The sequence below is a fragment of the Alligator sinensis genome, unplaced genomic scaffold, assembly GCF_000455745.1.
Source record: "Alligator sinensis unplaced genomic scaffold, ASM45574v1 scaffold560_1, whole genome shotgun sequence".
NCBI classification, from domain to species: domain Eukaryota; kingdom Metazoa; phylum Chordata; order Crocodylia; family Alligatoridae; genus Alligator; species Alligator sinensis.
Genome location: NW_005841837.1, coordinates 2,365,904 through 2,372,896, shown reverse-complemented (window position 1 = coordinate 2,372,896; position 6,993 = coordinate 2,365,904). Strand labels below are relative to the sequence as shown.

The 6,993-nt window shown below is 46.1% G+C and overlaps 2 protein-coding genes across 3 annotated transcripts in view; both read right to left on the bottom strand.

Moving 5' to 3' along the window:
• The window catches only part of FKTN (fukutin), a 69,221-nt gene that overhangs the window by 35,706 nt on the left and 26,522 nt on the right, over positions 1-6,993 (bottom strand). The gene's annotated exons all lie outside the window — the stretch shown is intronic.
• TAL2 (TAL bHLH transcription factor 2) overlaps positions 1-6,993 on the bottom strand; it is a 57,327-nt gene that overhangs the window by 39,291 nt on the left and 11,043 nt on the right. Inside the window, exon 1 of one of the 2 annotated variants that reach the window (XM_025202662.1) lies at positions 951-1,072. The exons of the other annotated variant lie outside the window; for it this stretch is intronic. The gene's annotated coding sequence lies outside the window, so the exon portion shown is untranslated. Of the gene's footprint in view, positions 1-950; positions 1,073-6,993 lie in introns of those variants that run through there. 2 annotated transcript variants of the gene reach the window in all.

Here is a 6,993-nt window from a genome sequence, read left to right as displayed (position 1 = left end):
GCTCTTGCAGGTGGCAGTGGATAGAGGGTGCAGGGGCCACTCTAGGTTAGGTGCTGCTTCAGCAGTTCAGATGGCACAAGGGGCTAATTCCCTAGATACCACCTAGCTGGGCCTCAGAAGCTCCCAAAGGCAAGTAAGCCAGACCTGCTTGCCAGGGCAGGCTTTTAGACTGCTGGGGCCACCACAGGTGCTGGTCCCAGCCTCTACCTCCCCCTGGCTGCAGATCCAGGACAAGCTGGGCAGGGTCAGTTTGCCCCAAGTGACACAACTTGCCCCACACCGAAGTGCATGTTCAGACACACGTGCTGAGGCGCAAATCTCTGGCACAATTTGTGCCACTGCAAGCACACGTGCCTGCATGTGTGGATGCACCCAGTGGGTTCTGCACTGGGACCAAAATTGATTTGCTATATGGTTAGTTAGTGAGCTTGTGCTCCTCCCTTTCACTGCAGACTCTCTCCTCCATCTCTCTATAGAAAAGGGGTAGATTAAATTAAACCTTGAGATTCTATAACTAGAACCAAAAGAGCAGCAGAGTGAGACTAGTATAATTTACAGCAAACTCTGCTCCACTAACACCAGGTGTGGCTTTGGGGTCATGCAGTTTTCTTACACCCCAATGCCCAACCACCCCAAGTGAGCTGTGGTCCTGTCCAAGACCAATATCTAGATACTAGTAGTCTAGATGACTGCTGCTCTCACACACCTTCCAAGCAAGTTTGAGAACAACTGAACATTGCTCCTTAGTTGTTATCCTTTCTGTCATTTAAAATACTAGTATTTAAGAATGAGCTGTCAGGCACAAGTTAAGCTGTATTTATGAAATCTGCAAGATCAGGAAACTGTACCCATTCAGCCTGTACAGATAGGAAGGAAGGAGAATGGAAAATCTGGCCTTTGGTATCTGTCAGATTCTTGAGCATGGTTGAGTTTAAAAGAAATTTACTCACCAGATTATTTCCCCCACTTTCTGTGGATCTGAATCACTGAAGAGAATTTCACACTGGGGTGCCAAATCTATAAGTTAGATATGATGTATCCGCCATCTGTTTTCACATACCACACAGCAGCCACTGAACCAACCAAAAAAAAAAAGTGTGGTTCAGACCAAACAAAAACGATGTATGCTTTTTCCTTTCATTTTTTCCTGACTAAAACAAAACAGACATTTTTCAAACTTTAGATCAAATGAAACAACTTTTTCAAAACAAAACCAACATTTCACTTCATTGCTTTGCTTTTGTTAGGGATGCAAGGAAATGAACATAGCATGGGAAAGGGTCTCCTAGGTCATAGCATTCAGGCCATGTGTTCCCAGGCAAATATCTACCCAAAGATTCCTAGAAATTGTTTACTCCAAACCCTCAAACAAAATCAGAAATGCCATGTACACCCTACAAGAGCCCACAGATAAAAGCAGGGGAAATAAGGGCACTTCCCATGCTCTCCAACCACAAGAGAAGTAGTTGGTTAATGTATGCACAAAGAATCCTAGGAAAAGTCCCTATGGAGGAAGGCAGAAAATCCAAATTCGGCATTGGGGATGACCCTGAACAAAAGAGCAAAACCCTTTAGCTAAAAAACTCCAAGTTTTATAGCATCAGTACACCCCTGTTAACGACCCCAATCTATGCCCAATGCTTCCAAGGAAAGCAAAAAATGAAGACGTAGATTTAAGCATCTTTTATAGAACAGAGCAAGTCACTGTTCTTGTAGAAGAGAACAGAAGTTTCCCTTCTACACAATAACCCAGTGGCTAGGATGCTGGCCTTACTTCAAATTCAGGTTCAAATCCACTACGTGCCAGATTGGGAATGGGGATTTAAACCAAGGTCTCTTACCTCTCTTGAAAGAGCTAAAAAGCCCTAACTGACTATAACAGGGGTTCACAACCTACAGCCGGGAGAGTCAGGGAGCTTCTGAAGTATTTCAGTGGTATGGGGCCTCAGTGGCAGGGGGCTTTGCCTGCACACTGTCCAGACAGCAGCGGTAGTGGTGGCTGCGGCTGTGGCATCATGGCTCAGGGTGGAAACTGTCTGCACTCAGAGCTAAGTTCCTTGGGCTATAAGATATTTTGAGACTGCAGGATCCCTACCGCATCTATAGAGCTGCTGCCTTCTACCAAAACATTCTGAGAAAGAAACATGCCTCCATGAAAGGCTATAAAGCTGTATAAGGACTAAGGTTCAGGCATGGCCCCAACGGACACTGCTAGCCAGACTTTTCTCTCCTTCACAGTAGGAGGTATGTGCACCTAGGCAATGAAATCCACGTGGACAATCACTTGAAGAATCACCAAAGTCCAACTCCAGGACCCTGTACACTTGAGTGCTCTTTTAAAACAATCTCTGTAGTCGCTCAGTCATAGACTCTGTTTTGCAGGGGAAAAAAATGTGTGTCATACCAGATCAGATTACAGGCGTGTCATGTGGAAAACCGTGCTTCCAGCAATGGACTATATCAGATGGCTTAAAGAAAGGTGAAAATACCCCATTATATAATCTGGCCAATTTGTTAACGTTGACTACAGTCAATACTCAGACTTGGACCTAGGGTGGACTTTTAGAAAATTTAAGAGCTGTTTTGCTGCAGTTATTTTGTTCATGAGAAACAGGGATCAACTAGGACATTTGGGTTCAAACAGTCAAAATATTTAGAGTGCTTCTGACCCAGGATTTTAGTTCATGCCCATAACTGGTATGTATGAGAGTAGGCATGAGTACCAGTTTCCCCAATAACTAATAGGAACTATTAATAGCTTTCACTGTATCAGTCAAATCTAAATTTGCAGCGTCTTTGCAAACAGCTGCAATTTAGAAGTATAAACTATAGCATATTCTTAAAGCATGTCCTCAGCCTTATATTTATAACCAACTTGTCTGCAACAGTTGTTCCCTAGTGGCTCATTTCATCAGTCCTGTAAGTGTACAGGGTGACTCACAACTGCCACATTTTGCATGGCTGCCTTCTCTCCTGGAACTGTCAGCTTCTTCATTTGGAAATCTCAAGTGAAAAGATTTCTACTCTACAGGTGCAAGAGAAAATCCAGTATAAACACTGAAAAAAATACTAATTCAGTCATGGGCCAGGTTATATGTGAATCCTGTCCATATTTTCCTTGAATTTTATTGTCTATGCTAACAAAGTGTTAGTTACAACAATAGAAAGGGGGGCTGTCCATGATTCTACTAATACAAAGGAACATTATGGTTTAGCCTGACCCGCTGACACAACACTGGTTGTAGGATATCACTCGGCAATTTCTGTAGCAAGCATGAAACTTCTGTTTAAGCCACAGATCGAGTTCGACTGAGTGTATTCTCACCCTTCAAAAGCAAACATTTCATTGACATTTTGTCTTCCTATGGATAGAGCTCTTGTTATGGATCCCACTTGGATGACTGCTTCTGCGTTCTGCTATATCAGTGTATAATCTAGTCATGGCAGAGACCTGATGCTATTAGGAAATGCATTAACACTTGGAAGCCAGGCTCTCAGTTGGTATATATCTGTGGTGCCTGCATATACCCACTGAGGATCTGGCCCATCGTCACACAGGATCCAGACAGTGGTTTCACACTAGTTGCCTGTGAACAGTTGCCCTTGTATTTTATTTATGAATTCAGAGCATGGATGAAATAAGAATTTTGAGAGGTCTTGCTTGTTTTTGGAACGCTATAAATGTGCAACTATGGATGGAACTAGCTGGTAGAAATGGTCATGACCTTGACAGTGCAACTTGTCATCTTGCTTGGCACACGTGCCAGGGGGAGGACAGCGGGGGAGCTGCGAGGGGCCCAATCCTTGTTGTGGCAGCGCAGCCTTGGGCCCTTCCTTACCGTCCACCTCGAGGCATGTGTGCACCTACTGCCAGCCGTGAGCTGGGCTGGGGCTCTGGAGACCCCGGTGCAGCTGCTTGCAACCTCCCTGCTGCGAGCAGCCCAGGCTCCGTGGCAGACAGCAGGGGCCTGCCTAGAGCACAGGCTGGCTGTGGCAGGCAGCCAGGAGGCTGCAAACGACTGCACTGGGGTCCAGCTCATTGCCAGCAGTAGGTGCATGCACGCCTCAGGGCGGGCAGCGAGGAAGGGGCCGGGGCTGCACTGCTACAATAGGAATCAGGCCCCATGCAGCTCCCCTGCCATCCACCCATGGCATGCCAACATCTTACAAGTCAAGATTGCAGGTGTTTTGGCACTCTGACCCAAAATGTTGCCAACCCCTGGTTCTAGGATTTAATCCATATTATGATGGACCAGATTTTCAAAAGCCTTCATTTCCCCCATGTGCAATCAGATTTACAAAAACACCCCTTTAGCTCTCCCCTTAAATGATTACCTCAAAAGGAATGTTCAGCACTGTGCAGCTTGTAATATTTCCAGTGGGTGGGGGGGAGGGGAGCAGGAAGGAAAAAGGGAAATCAGGATAGCAGGGTTCATAAACTAGGCTCCTTTTCCCAGTAATTCTTTCATGATGTTAAAGGTGACACTAAAATGGCAGACAGCACAGAGAGACATTTAGACTATCAGTAGTAACACAGATATGATTCAATGCCAAATGCTTTGTTAACATCAACATTAAACTAAACAACAGGATATTTTCAGATATTGTCATTTTCAGAATGACAATACAGTGTTCTAGAAGCAACTACTACCAGGGATGGTGTGAATACAACAGTGGCTTCACATTTGGATTCTCTCCCTAGGTCTGTCACTGCCCTGCTTTGTGACCTCTGTGCCCATTTTTCATTTTGTTCCATTTCACTAAACTATGTGGTGTGAAGAACTGTCTCCCACAGCATGGGTGTAGTTCAGTGTCCAATGCAACGGGGTTCCAATTTTGGTCGTGGTCTCTAGGATGTAATACACAAAGAAAAATAGAATCATAACCACTCTGAAAAGCAAACATACGTCAGGCTTGTAATTCACATATTTATCAAAATGTAGCTTACTTGTTTAGAAATGGAACAAAGCATCAAGGATTTAGAAGACAGCATATAAAATGTTTCTGCATTGCATTTACATCAATGTCCAAGGTTGTCAAGAGGCACATTTTGTGACTCAACTACACTTAAATATTTAAAAAGATACAGTGATTTTCCTCCTTTTTATCCACTTCTTACACATTAATTATATATCATATTGTATCTATGGTTTCCCATTTATTAAATGTTATATTAATATAGGAAGAAAAAAAAAATCAATAGCAGCAAATCCATTCCAATGCTGGGACTTCTGCCCAAAATGTAGTATCATCACAACCTCAAATGGCTTCCCATCATCAGAGACTGGTGTAAAACCTCACTGGGGTTTGTCTTCCTCTCTAAAAACCTCTCTCTGACTACTGTCTTACTATGCAAGAGTCCAGCCAGAAGCTGAACCTGTAAAATCTCCTTAGGCCCTATGAAAAGGTAAGTCAATGAGAATGTTTCCATACCCTGGATTATAACAGAATATGTTTTATGGCTCTCAAGAGGGATTAATATCATGGACCATACTTCCCCATCAATGTTCAAAAAATTTCCCACCAAGATCCAATGACTAGTTCTATATGCTACTCATGGTAAGTGCAATAGGGAGCCCTGGCCCTGTTATAGGGAAGTGGTGTGGCCCCTTAAGGGCAGGGTCTTAGCACAGGCAGCCAGCAGAACAGGGGTTAAGGAGCAGCAAAGTGAGGGGACAGAGGGGGGCACAGAGGGGGGCACATGACCAGAAGGGGCAGGGCTTGAGTGAAGCATAACCCAGGGCAGTCACCCTGGCCCTGCAAGCTATAAGGGAAGGAGCTCTGGGTGCAGGGAAGCTAAAGGAGACTGCCTGGCTGAGGAGAGACAACCTGCAACCTAGATACCTACAGCCTACAAGGAAGTAGGGCCTGGTACAGGAGACAGCCTGGTGGTTCAGGCCAGGAGTGAATGTTTATAGATTCATAGATGTTTGGGTCAGAAGGGGCCTTAGCAGATCATAGAGTCCAACCTCCTGCCCAGGGCAGGAAAGAGGGCTGGGGTCAGATGACTCCAGCCAGGTGCATGTCCAGCCTCCTCTTAAAGACCCCCAAGGCAGGGGAGAGCACCACCTCCCTTGGAAGCCCATTTCAGATTCTGGCAACCCTTGCCATAAGTTCTTCCTAATGTCTAACCTGAATCTGCTCTGTCAGTTTGTGGCTGTTGTTCCTAGTTACTCCAAGGGGTGCCCTGGTAAACAGGGCATCTCCTATTCCTTGCTGTCCCCCTGCCCCCTCCCCCACTGGATTTGCAGGCAGCCACAAGATCACCTCTCAGCCTTCTCTTGCATAGGCCCCGAGATCCAGGGCCCTCACTCTCTCCTTGTAGGGTTTTGCCTGCAGGCCCCTAACCATGCGAGTGGCCCTCCTCTGAACCCTCTCAAGGTTATCCACATCCCTCTTGAAGTGTGGCTCCCAAAACTGGATGCAGTACTCCAACTGCAGCCTGACCAAGGCCACATAGGGGGGAAGTATTACCTCCTTGGACCTGTTTGTCATGCACCTGCTAATGCATGATAAAGTGTGGTTAGCTTTACTTTATGTTGAGACTTAGCATGGGGATAATTTTCCACAGTAGCCAGCGGGCTCTTTGGGTTGTAATGTAAACTGGTGGTTTGGGGGGCGGGGAGGGGGAGGAGGAAAGGAGGGGCAGGTAGGGACAGACTGTAAGGGGTGTTTTTTTGGAGGTGCCATTAGTGCCCTAGGGGCATGCAATTGCCTCGAGTCCTGCTGGGGCAGGCTCAAGGCATAGCTACAGTGCCAAGAGCGTTGGGGCCACAGGGCCCAGAACCCTGATGAGGCAGAACATGGGGCTGGGACCCAGAAGCCAGGTTGAGAACAAAGGGCCTTGGCTAAGGTACCAACCAGGAAGCCTGAAGTCTCAATAAGGGAATGAAGGCCTGAGGTGGCCTGGTGACTTAGGGACAAGTGTCACATCAGATTACTGACTCAAAACACCTGTGAGGCAAGGGGTGTGGTATAGGGACGGACGGAGCA